This window comes from Sus scrofa, unplaced genomic scaffold, assembly GCF_000003025.6.
Source record: "Sus scrofa isolate TJ Tabasco breed Duroc unplaced genomic scaffold, Sscrofa11.1 Contig1815, whole genome shotgun sequence".
Lineage (NCBI taxonomy): Eukaryota > Metazoa > Chordata > Mammalia > Artiodactyla > Suidae > Sus > Sus scrofa.
The window spans coordinates 293,460-307,573 of record NW_018084954.1 but is presented as its reverse complement, the minus strand read 5'-3'; the positions used below and the strand labels follow the sequence as shown (position 1 = coordinate 307,573).

General features: G+C 33.3%; 1 pseudogene; it reads left to right on the top strand.

Annotated features, from left to right (window-relative positions):
• The first annotated feature begins 1,608 nt into the window (after positions 1-1,608).
• On the top strand, positions 1,609-5,299 carry LOC110258299 (annotated as a pseudogene).
• The last annotated feature ends 8,815 nt before the right edge of the window (positions 5,300-14,114 follow it).

Sequence of the window (14,114 nt, the reverse complement as noted above, 5' to 3'; positions counted from 1 at the left end):
ATGAAAACAGAGGCTTAAAATGGTGTTTTAGTTGAAGGAAACCTTACAAGTAAATTAATGACGCAAGTACACAAAGCAATAGTGATGGAATGAACATGGCAAATGGTAATGTCCCTGGAAAGAAGAAAAAATCAAGATTGTATGTCAAATACACACAGACGGTGAAGCATCTGAAATACCATAATCAAAAATGAATTTCTCTGAAAACTAATGAAAGCACATTTCAAATATTTGGGTATAATTTTTTCTTTCACAGGACAAATCATTCTTAACTACTGTAAATTTCCACCTATTATCAAGGTATTATAAATAGATGAATGTACCTAACAGAGAAACCTTTTCTCTTTTGAGCCTATATGTTAATACTGGGAGGAGGGAAGTCAGTGACTACCTATACATGCACTAACAAATAAACATGTAGTATACTGATCAGTGATTAGTGGCATGAGTGGAGAAAGACTGAGTGAAAAATAAAGGCATCGGGGAAAACCAAAGGAAGGAAAACCATCTAGGTAATTCACGTATGGGACTAAGGAATAATATCAGAGTTTCCAATGGTATTTTGCAAAACATCAGAACAAATCAACTCACAGATGACCCTGTGATAAACATACAACAGCTTCTAGTCTTCTCACAAAATTCTAATCATTTTTCATAAACCATATTAATTACCCTGATAAAAAAGTCAAGCAAACATGAGATTCTTTTCTGCTCAGATGGCACTTTTGACAAGTCAGAAACAATATAAAAGTGAACTGGGTCACCATGCTGTACAGTAGGAAAAAAAAAGTTGTATTGGGGAAATAACAATTTAAAAAATTAAAACAAAAAATAAAAATGTGGTCAGTTATATAATTATCAATAGGTATCATAAAATCTTTACTGACCCTCACAAAGGTAATTATTTTGACCTCATTATATTACAGAATTCCTGATAGGTATTGGCAACTGAATCTTCCCACAGAAACTTACTGGTGTCAGTGCAGTGATATCCCTTAGGATTTTATGGAAAATTTTAACTCTCATTGTAAAGAACATAATTATCAACAGTAACCTATTTGTATTTGAACATATTTATTCTTTTAATCCCAAATGTTTTCGAGACCAAGGTTTATATTCTGAAATTCTTTGAGATGCAACACCACAAAGCAATCGTGAGGTGTCACAAAACTTTTTTCTAGTGAAATCCAGGTAAGGGAATATTCCAATTTTTTATTTTAATATTAGCATTCATTAATATTTATTTATCTAAAGTATTTTGCTGTTGTGAGATTTCAAATACTCAGTTATCTCTCTACCTCTACTTAAAACTGAGCACTGTAGAAAAACTATAAGGAGATTCAAACTGCAAAGCCCTCTGACCTTCTCTGATTAAAAGTCAGACTTAAATACACAGGTAAGGACACAAAGTAACTGTGCTGGATATTTTGGGAATAATTAAGTGGTTAACATTTTATATTTTAAAGAAAACTAATAAATAAAAGTTTCAGCCAAGGTGTTTATTTCAAAATTTGGTTATGGAAAAATAAATCATATTCAATATGGAATACATATGACTACACAAATCACTAAATATTCCTAGGAGATCACTAAATAATGATAGAAGATAACCACTTAAAGAAAATTACAACTTGCTTTCAAAAATGTATTAAGATTTAAGGGTTTTCTCTTTTCTAAATGTTAGAAAAAAATAAGTATAAAGGTAAACTTTTATTTATTGTCTTTGATCTACTGTGACATACTTCAGAAAATTCTCACACAGTTTTCTTAGAAATATAAAAATAGTACTCAGTCAACTCAGATAAGACATACTTAAATTTTTATGATATACACTTTACTGAAATATACCTGACATGTAACATTGCGTAAGTTTAGGGTTTATACCATGTTGATTTCACATAATGGTAAATAGTAATATGATTGTCAATTGCAGCATTGGTTAGCACTCTATCAAGTCATGAAATTGCCGTTTCTTTCCGGTGGTGGCAATAATTGAGATCTAGACTCTGAACAGTTTTAATGATTATAATAATATATTCACCATAGTGTTCACTAGATCTTCCTGACTTATTTATCTATTAGATTCAAGCTTGTACTCATAAACACTATCTCTCCTATTTACCCAAACCCTGGCAACCACTATTTAATCTATTTTATGAGTTTGGCTTTTTCAGATATGAAGTTTTTGTCTTTCTTTGACTTATCCCAGCATGATATCCCCATGTTATTGCAAATAGGATACACTTCTTTCTCAAGGCTGAATGTCCTTTCACTTTTATCCACTAATCTTTATTTAGTAGCACTTAGGTGTTTTTATAACTTGGCTACTGTACATAATGATGCTATAACAGGAGTTCATATCTCTTTTGGATAATTTGTTTTCACTTCCTTTTAGTATATACACAGAAGTGGAATTGCAGGATCACAAGGTAGTTCTAATTTTATTTGAGGAAAATTGATATTGGCATCCATAGTGACCGAAACGATTTGCATTCCCAACAAGAGTTTTCTCTACATTCTGTACTCTCCACATTCTAGGCAATACTTGTTTTCTCTTGTCTTCTTGATGACAGGCATTCTGACATCTTTGAAGTGATAGCTCATGGTATTGATTTGCATTTTGCTAATTATTAATGGTGTTGAACATATTTTCATGTATCACTTGGTGATTTTGATGTCCTTTGTAAAAATAACTTTTTACTTCCTTTCTTTAATCTGAATGTTTGTCCTTTTTCTCATTGAATTGTATGAGTTTTAACATACCTTGTGTATTAACATTAATTTCTGTAAATAACAAGTTTTGAATAATTATCTTTGAAGAATCTCCTTCAAAATTAACAGACTCATTTTGTGGAAGTGGTCACTAAGGATCCCCGGAAGGACCACCAAAGAAGTCATTAAGGATCATTGGCAGGACTCTGAACACAAATTCACCCATCTAATGTCACTGAGATTGAAGTAGGACTGGAATCAACACAACTTTATCCCCATAGCACAGTACAGCTGTTGTAAGAATTAAAAGTTAAAGCTAAAATCAAAATGTCTACAACACAGTAAGGAAAATGTGTGCACATATGCACAAAATGCAGTGAAGATTAGACATAAATCATCATACTTTGTACTGGGTATATAGACATGCTGGAGAGTCTAGAAAGTGAAAATTAAAATGATGAGAAGCATTTAGTTAGCTTTATTAAGTATCATTATATATAAACAATGTTTTAGGTAAAAGAAGAAAATGTGTATATATCTGGGCAAAATTAAATAGGAATAATGGTATGGAGAAAGTCACTGTTTCTGGAAATGGGTATGACACTAGGAAAGGGATAAAGAGATGACCAACAATACATATATTTATTCCTTAGATCTGTGAGTTGACTTTCTTCAAAGCTGAGCATTTCTCTCTTTAATCCTTAGCAACCTTCAAACAATAATAAAATATATTTTAAACATACCATCGAAAGATGACTTCAAATATTTCCCCTACTGGGGAACTATATGAAAAAAATTTTGCTAATGCAAATGTATGCACATATAGAAAAGTGATTTAAAAGCATTTTCAGTATCTCTAATATAAAAATTAAAACTGAAATTGGGTAGGCACAGTGAACGAAAAATCATTACCTAGATTTATGCACTTTAGTTGAATAAATTCATAAAAACAAACCTTTGTAACTCTGAGCAACGCTCCTGTAATTATCAAAACAATCTTGTGAATTTTGAGTTTCAGAGTTGAAGTCATAGGAACTGACATGTTAGGCTAACAAATGCCCCCAGAAGTTTGTGTGTTTGTATCACAAGACAGTAGGAAAAGCTTGAAGAAGAAGCTCATTCCTTGGTGTAAAAAGAAAATTTTAAAAGGAAAGTTACATATATTCAAATTACAAATATGTTTTAAATTAAATTATAGGTGGTTTACAATATTTCTACAAATTCTATTGTACAATATGGTGACATATTACGAACAGTTTCCTGTGCTATAAAATAGGGCCCCGTTCCCATACATCCCAAGTGTAACAGTTTGTATCCACCAACCACAACCTCCCTGCCCATCTTGTATAACCATAATTCCTGTCTCAACAGACAATGAATGTAGACATGACTGGGGATAACCAATCCTTGACAGTAGAGTTTGTGCTCACAGGATTTGCAGATCACCCAGAATTGAGGACCATTCTGTTTCTTGTGTTACTTGCAATCTATCTGATCACCATGGTGGGAAACCTTGGTCTGGTGGCATTGATATGTACAGAGCGTCATCTTCACACACCAATGTACATCTTTCTGGGCAACCTCGCTCTGATGGATTCCTGTTGTTCCTGTGCCATTACCCCAAGATGCTAGAGAATTTCTTCTCTAAGGACAGAATGATTTCCCTCCATGAATGCATGGCACAGTGGTATTTCCTCTGCCTAGCTGAAACTGCAGACTGTTTTCTCTTGGCAGCAATGGCCTATGATCGCTATGTGGCCATCTGCAACCCACTGATGTACCACAGCATGATGTCAAATAAACTCTGTATTAAGATGACCACAGGAGCCTACATAGCTGGTAACCTGCACTCCATGATTCATGTCGGATTTCTGTTTAGGTTAACTTTCTGTAGGTCTCATCAAATCAACCACTTTTTTTGTGATGTTCTTCCATTATACAGACTCTCCTGTGTTGACCCTTATCTCAATGAATTGATGATATTTATCTTTTCTGGGTCAGTTCAAACGTTCAGTATTACAATAGTTATAATCTCATACCTTTTCATCCTCTTCACAATTTTCACAATGAAATCCAACAAGGGAAGAGGCAAAGCTTTATCTACTTGTGCATCCCACTTTCTCTCTGTCTCAATCTTCTATGGATCTCTTCTCTTCATGTACATTCGACCAAATTCAGTTAATGAAGAAGACAAAGATTTACCCCTGGCTATTTTTTATACTCTAGTTATTCCCTTATTAAATCCTTTCATTTATAGCTTAAGAAATAAGGAAGTAATCAATGTCATGAAAAAAATGATTAAGAGGTCATAACATTCTGAAACAAATATCCCATATAAAAAACTGATTTTAACTTGATAAAACATTATTTTCAAAGTTAAGGAATACAAACAAACTAGAAAATGACCACTACATATAAAATATTATATCAGTAAAACATGATAGTCTGAGCTAAATAAATAAATTCAGAGGGAGAGATTCTGCCAGAATGTATTCCAAAAATTAATTTACAAGTTTCCATCAGGGGTGAACTAAAAAATTACTGCTGGAGTTCCCATCATGCCTCAGTTGTTAAAGGAACCTGACTGGAATCCATGAGGCTGTGGGTTCAATCCCTGGCCTTGCTGAGTGAGTTAGGGATCTGGCGTTGCTGTGAGCTGTGGTGTAGGCTGCAGACATGGATCGGATTCCACATTGCTGTGACTGTGTTAGAGGCTGGCATCTGTAGCTCTGATTAGAACCCTAGCCTGGGAACCTGCGTGTGCTGTGGCACGGGCCTAAGAAGACAAAATCACTCCTGAGTCACAAACTGTGTCAAGATGTATTCAGTTACAGCAGTAGCTTTTAGTTTCAGAGTATGAGTTGTAATTTTCAACAAATTGAACAAATGCTTTGAATAGAATTCACTACATAGATTACCTCCATTTAATACTATTGGCCATATTCTGGAATCTCAAGGCATAATCACACAAACTCAGCCATATTCCAAGTTCTTAAATTAACCCCTTCTTAAACAACAGTGTGTGACAAGAGTATGCTCTAAGTTTAAATCTGATTCTTGTTTTTGAGTTTGTTCAAGAGATTGCATTTAACTATGAAATCAAGCAGAGCATGCATTCTCTAATCAGGCATGTTTTCCTATTTATGTTAGCCAATTTTCTCTCAAGTTCTCCTAAAGAGAATATGTGAATACATTAGTGATTTATCAATCTGCGATTGAAAATGATGCTATTTGTACAGATATCTGAATGCATGTTAAATTTTCATGTAGTTTGAATCATTTTCCATTATGTATGATACCATAATTTATGAACACAGCTCTTTTTTAAAAGAGGGTTTTTTCCCTGTGATAGTATTACATGAATATCTTGTCATTGGGAATACCATGAACCTGGATTGAGTCCAATGTAAAGTATTGACACATGCATAGGATTAACAAAGAGCTGGTGGTGCTGTTCAAGCATTAATGAGGTAGAAAACAGCAAAAATTGAAAGAGCTAAACAAAACATGTATTGATCCTCACATGTGCAAATGTGAAAGAAGAAAAAATTCATTCACTGAGAACCTACTGTCTGCCTGTAACTAAGCTAAACTTTTTAAACACTAAACCTATCAAGTAGTTAGAAATGACTTTTCATGATTTGCCTTAGAAAACTCCCATACTTTGAAATATTTTGGAGTTTGGCCAAGCTCATCCAGGTCACTGGAATGAGCTAGAATTTGAATCGATATTGCATTTTCCCCCATATGCCTAGGCATTCAAAAAGTGGAGATCTTTGTCACATGGGACATTTAGTTCTTGAGTAGCATTAGAAGAAATTGTGCCTTTGACATGGGAAAAAGTTTAAGATTTGGAGAAAAACAGGAATGGGTATGGCCAGAATCAATGGGTATGGAAATGAGTGTGGCACTGGGAATGGGGATCAGGGAGGTGAACTGTGGGACAGAGTCAGAGAGCTGACAAAAGTATTGGTGAGAGCTGGTGGTGAATGTGAGAGGAAAAAAAAGTAGAAGAGGGTCAGATTATTGAGAATCTTAAGGGCTTCCCTAAGAAATCTGAATCTAGCTTAGAAGCATCAAACATTAGCGTCTTTCTGGAGCAGATTAATATGAGCATACACTTTAGGAACCTGATCTTGCAATTGATTGTAAAGAGACCTGAAGCAAGGAGAGCAACTTCAGTCATTCATACATTAGATGAAGAGAACTGAAACTGAAAAATATTCTAAAATGAGAGAATACTCTACATAGTAAATTGAACCTGTTAGATAATATAATGAAGACCTATCTTCTTCCTGATCAAACATGTCATAACTGTTTTGATATCATCAGTACTTAACATGAAGCCTGATATATTTGGCCATCAATAAACCTTCCTTTTCAATATTGTTTCCAATTCTTAAAGTTTTATTGGGGAAGTATAGTTACATTACTGTGTTGTGATTATTTCTGCTGTAAAACAATGTGATTCATTTATGTATGTACACACATTCCCAATAACTTTTCATATAATTATAAAAATAAAAGGGCAACATGCTTGTTGTTTTTAGTTTGGAATGAATAAATGAATAATCATGTTTTACTTTCTTAGTTCTCATTTCTAATACTGTAAATACTGATAGAAATAATTCACATAAACAAAGCTCCTTAACTTCCTAATACATTTTATGGGCTAAAAGGAATATAGATAAAAAGATGTTTGAGAAGCTCTGAATTATCTGGATGTTCTACATCCAGTATTATCTTCTAATTTAGCAGCTATTTTTAGCTGTTAGACTCGCATGCCTTGATTTTGTTTCCATTTTCTAAGGGCACCACAATTTTAGCTGTATGCCTCTACTGTTTTCATCCCCGTCCTTAACAACACTGATTCCTAGATGTCTAAGAGAAGAATGTGTGACTTATTTAGGGACAATGAGAAAAAAGAAGTGATTTTCTGGGAAATATAGATCCTATATTTTAAAGGAGATCACAAAATAGGCAATGTTTCTCCCTCTGAATATCATGGTATGTCAATATGAGATCAGGCACAGTCCACATCCAATCTGCCATCAAGAGGTAAACTCTCCTGGAGATGAAGTCCAAAGAAAGGGGGCATGGCTGAATGAATTACACAGAAACAGACCCAGAGCCACTGGAATCAATCTTCCTTCTGGTTGTATTAAACAAAAGATCTTATTGTTTAAGCTTGTTTGGAAAAATGCTTTATTTACAATAGAATAATCAGTAACTGATATATCCATACCTCTTACTCTAGCTCCCATTTTTAACCCCATTTTAAATTAATCCTCATACATTTTTCAACTTACAAGTAACTTTTCAGTAGTATACATTGAACTATTCAGCACGTCTATTAAGACTTTTACTTTCATTACTAAACTTTAATTTCCTATGACTCCACCTTAAAAATATGAGGGATAGAGAGTTCTCATAACTTGTCCAAAGAAATATTAATGTGGAACTCAGGAATCAAGCTCAGACTATCTGCCTCCGAGTCCATATTCTTAACAACTAAGTCAAATGATCCAGCAATCCCATTCCTAGGCATCCATCCAGAGAAAATTGTAATTCAAAAAGATACATGCACCCCAATGTTTATTGAAGCAAGCAATAGCCAAGACAGGGAAGCAACCTAGATGTACATCAACATGAGAACAGATTGAAAACAAACATGGTTCATATATACAATGGAATGCTATCAGCCATAAAAACAGAAAGAAATAATGTCACTTGCAGCAACATGGATGGACCTAGAGCTTATCAGACTGAGCGAAGTAGGGCAGACAAAGACAAATATCACATGACAGCATTTATAGATGGAATCTAATAAAAATTACACTCAATAACTTATTTATACAACAAATTCTCAGATTTCAAAACCAATTTTATGGATACCATAGGTGAAACGGTGTAGGGGAGGGATGAATTGCAAGGGTGGAAATAACATATACACCCTACTGTAAAAAAATCAATGATTAACAAGAACCTACTATGTAGCACAGGAAAATCTACTCAACAGCTTGTTATACCTTATATGAGCAAATGGATATATTTCTATGTAAGCCTGATCCACTTTGCTGTACATTTGAGACTAATATATCATGGTATCAACTATAACCCATACAGTTAAATTAAAATAAAACTCTCTTACACTGTTGGTGTAAATGTGCCTTGGTGCAACCACTATGGAAATCAGTATGGAGTTTCCTAAAAAAAAATACCACTAACATGCAATCAAGCAATCCCATTCCTGGGCAGATATCCATAGAAAATCAAAATTCAAAAAGATACATGCACCCCAATATACATTTTAGTGCTATTTACAATAGCCAAGACACAGAAGGAGCCTAAATGTCCATCAACAGAGGAATGGATGAAAAATGTGGCACATGTATACAATGAAATATTACTCAACCATAAAAAATGAAATAATGCCATTTGCAGCAACATGGATGGACCTAGAAACTATCATACCAAGTGAAGTTAGTTGGACCATGAAAGACAAACATTATACTATATCAGATGTCCCTTATATGTGGAATCTAAAAATAAGGATACGAATGAACAGAGACATATTCACAGACTTTGATACACCTATGGTTAACAAAGGGGACCAGTGAGGGCAGTGGGAGGGATGAACTGGGGGTTTGGGATTGGCATATGCATACTGAGTTTTATGGAATGAATGGCCAACAGTGACCTGCTATACAGCACATAGAACTCTACCTAGTATTCTGTGATAATCTATGTGGGAACAGAATCTAAGAGAGAATGGATATGTGTATGTGTATGACTAGGTCACTTTGTTGTACAACAGAAATTATCACAGCCTTGTAAATAAACTCTACTTCAATAAAACTTTTTAAAAAAAGTGAGTTTGACTAAAGCAAAACAATGGGAACTGAACACATTGAAAAGATAAAACTAGCTAATGCTAGAGCTTGGACTTGAGACCAAATCTAAGTGATTCTAGATTGCTTCTAGAATTGTTGCAGTATAAGCCATGAGGAATCACTGAATGCTTTAGAGTAAAATGTTGATGTGATCAAATCTATGCTTTTACAAATAAGACTGGGAAAATGTGTATAATGGATTACAGCAGAAAGAGCAGCAAGTCTCCTTTCATCATCCAGTAGCCTGAACTAGGGTATGACGGCTGAATTTTAGTGAGACCTATGTAGAACCTGAAAGCCATGGTTACTGACAGGATGAATAAAGCAAGAACACAAGAGGCATCAAAGATAATGTCACCACTGAAAGTGTAGCTGGTGGGAAAAACAAAGAACATGTGAATTGGAAAAATGATGAAAAGGAAGATGAGTTCAAATCTAGATACAGTATCTGCTAGGTTGCATAAAAATACTCAGATGAACTGTCTCCAAGGTGGTTAGAAATTTAGACCTAAAGCACAGGAGAGGAGGGAAGGAGATCTGAAATCTGCAGGGTAAATGATCACCATTTCTTGAAAGCTTAAGATCTGCTGGACACTGTGCTAAGTGCTTTACATGGGTTATATTATTTAAGCCTCACAATAAACATGAGAAGTAGGCATCATTATTCCATCAAAACCTGAGAGAAAAAAATTTTAATTTAAAATCAATAAAATAAAGCATAAATAGAATTAAAAATTATAAATTATAAATAAAATAAAATAATTTAAAAATCAACTAAGTCATACTATGGGTAGCATAAAGAAGTCAAAATAGCATGAGACAATACTTTTCAAAAAACTAAGTTGTTAATGGGCAGAGAAATAAGGAAGAGATACAAGAAAAATAAAATCAGTGACATTTTCCTCTAATTTTATTTTGAAAAATTTCAAACCTTACAGAAAAATTGATTTACACAGATACTGAGCTCAATTTTTTTAAACAGTGTTAAACAACTGTTATTTTACCACATTTGCCTGTACCCAAATGTGTATTTCCTTCGTGTGTGTGTATTATGTGTGGACGTATCTGATGTTTTGACACTTTATCTGAAAGTACTTCTGCATAAATATCAAAATAACATTTCTTTCATGGTCATAATATCATTATTATCAACAAGAAATTTAGTATCATCTAATATAAAATTCACATTAAAAATTTTTCCCAGTTATCCAACCTAAATATTCTCTCATGTTTTCTCTTAGAAGGCTTATAGTTTTGAGTTGTACATTTTTATGCATAGTCTACTTTAGTCAACTTCTGTAAAATGTGTACAGCCTGTGTCAAGGCTTTTTGCATGTAGAAATAAATGTGCTCCAACACATTTTATTTGAAAATAGCATTCTTTGCCGAATTTGTTTTTCTCCTTCGTCAAAGATCAAAGCCTATTCTAGGTTCTTTATTCTCTACCCCCATGCCTATTCTTTGAGAACTACCATGCCATCTTGATTTCTGTCATTGTTTAGTAAGTCTTGAAATCAAGCAGTTTGAGTCCATCAACTTTATTCTTCTTCACTACTGTGATGGATATTTGAGTTTTGTGCCTCTCCAAATACACTTTTGAAAAAGTTTTTCAAATATAAAAAACACTGTTCTGAAAATTCATGTAAGTTTGTGTTTATACATATATTTTCATTTTGCTTGGGTTTACAACTAGCAGCAGATTTCTTGGGTCATATTGTAAGTCTATTTTTAGACTTTTCAAAATGTTTTATTTTAAATGTAATTTAATTTTTCTTTATTGAAGTACATTTCATATATGTTAATGCCAAACTCTAATTTACATTTAGTCATTTGAAGAACTACTAGGCTGCTTTCTAAAGTAGCTGTTTAATTTTATATTCCCAACAGCCCTGCATGAGTGTTCTCCTTTTCCACATCTGCAGCAGTACTTGTTACTGTCTGGTTTTTTTATTACGTCCATTATAGTTCATGCAAGGTAGTATCTCATTGCAGTTTAGATTGATTTCCTGAATGGCTAATAATGTCAAGCATCTTGTTTTATAATTTTGGAACATATATTCTTTGAAAAAATGACTATTCAAAATCCTTTGCTTTTTTATAATGGCATAATTTGTTCTTTTATTAAGTTGTAAGTGTTCTTTATATTTTCTTGAGGTAAGTTCATTGTCAAATTATTGATGAAAAAGCTCTTGTGTGAAAGAAGACATCAAATAGAAACAAATGAAAGTGGAAATACAACATATTACAAAAATTGGACAAATGAAAGTGGAAATACAATATATTATAAAAATTGAAAATACAACATGTACAAAAATTTTGTGACACAGCAAATGCAGTGACAAGAGTTACATCCATGGTGATAAATGCTATATGATGAAACAAGAAAGATCACAAATAAATAAATGAGCTTTGCATATCAAAAATAAACTGAGAAAATAAACAAAGATCAGCATTACTAGAAGTAGATAAAATAAAAATCATACTGGAAATAAATGAAATAGAGGCTAGAAATACAATAGAAAATATATAAACAATGGGCAACAAAATGGGCAATCTAAAAGAAATGGATACCTGTCTAGAAATATATACTCTCCCAAGAACAAATCATGAAGAAATAGAAAATCTCAACAGAGTAAATGTTAGTAAGGACACTGATGCAGTAAACTAAAACCATCCAAGAGACAAAAGTCTAGAAAAATGTGGCTATACTGATGAATTCTTCCAAACATTTAAAGAAGAATTAACCTAGGATATAATCTGATGGAGGATAATGTAAGAAAACCAATGTGTGTGTGTGTATATATACATATATACATATATATATATACACACATATATATGTGTGTGTGTGTGTGTTTGTGACCGTGTCACTGTGCTATACAGTTAGAAATTGATAAAACACTAAAAACCAACTATAATGGAAAAATATTAAAAAATAAAAATGAAATTAAAGAATTAATGCCAATACTTACTAAACTCTTCCAAAAATAGAAAACTTCTGAATTAATTTTACAAGGTCAGCATTATTCTGATACCAAATTTAGACAATTTTTGCATCTATGTTCATCAAAGATATTGGAAAATAGTTTTATTTTTTGGTGTTATCTTTATCTGGTTTTGGAATTAGGGTGATGGTGGCATCATAGAATGTCTTTGGGAGTACTCCTTCTTCTTCAACCTTTTGAAAGAGTTTAAGGAGGATGGGCACCAGATCCTCTTTATATGTTTGATAGAATTTGCCTGTGAAGCCATCCGGTCCTGGATGTTTATTTGTAGGGAGTGTTTTCATGACTTCTTCAATTTCATTTCTATTGATCGGTCTGTTCAGTTGGTCTGTTTCTTCGATTCAGTTTTGGCAGGCTGTAAGATTCTAAAAAACTGTCCTTTTCTTCCAGATTGTCAAATTTGTTGTTCATAGTATTCACTTATGGTTTTTTTTTCTTTTTTTGTATTTCTGCAGTATCCATTTTGATTTCTCCCTTTTCACTTCTTATTTTATTTATTTGAATTCTTTCCACTTTTTAGTGAGTCTGACCAGGGGTTTTTCAATTTTGTTTACATTTTCAAAGAACCAGCTTTTAGTTTTATTAATTTTCTCTATTGTTTTTTGAATCTCTATTTTATTGATTTCTTTGATCTTTATATTTTCCTTCCTTATGCTGACTTTAGTTCTTTTTTGTTCTTCATTTTCTAATTCATTCAGGTGGAGGGTTAAGTTGTCAATTTGGGATCTTTCTTCTTTTTTGAGAAAGGCCTGTATTGCTATAAATTTCCCTCTGAGCACTGATTTTGCAGCATCCCATAGATTTTGAGAGGTTGTGTCTTCATTATAGTTTATCTCAAGGTATTTTTTAATTTCCTTCTTGATTTTCTCATTGACCCATTTGTTTTTTAGTAGCATATGGTTTAGTCTCCATGTAGTAGGTTTTTTCTCAAAAAAAACTTAGAAAACCGAATCGAACAACATATCAAAAAAATCATACAACATGACCAGGTAGGGTTCATCCAAGGTTCACAAGGCTGGTTCAACATATGCAAATCAATCAACATCATACACCACATTAATAAAAGAAAAGTCAAAAATCATATGGTCATCTCAATAGATGAAGAAAAAGCATTTGATAAAGTCCAACATCCATTCATGATCAAGACCCTCACCAAAGTGGGTATAGAGGGAACATTCCTGAACATAATCAAATCCATTCATGACAAACCCACAGCAAATATAATACTCAATGTGGAAAAACTGAAAGCCTTCTCACTCAAATCTGGAACAAGACAGGCATGCCCACTCTCACCACTGCTATTCAACATAGTTTTAGAAGTCCTAGCCACAGCAGTTAGACAAACAAAGAAATAAAAGGCATCCAAATAGGAAGAGAAGAGATGAAACTGTCACTGTACGCAGATGACATGAGACTATAAATAGCAAACCCTAAGGTCTCAACCCAAAAGCTATTTGAACTGATTAATAAATTCAGCAAAGTAGCAGGATATAAGATTAACATT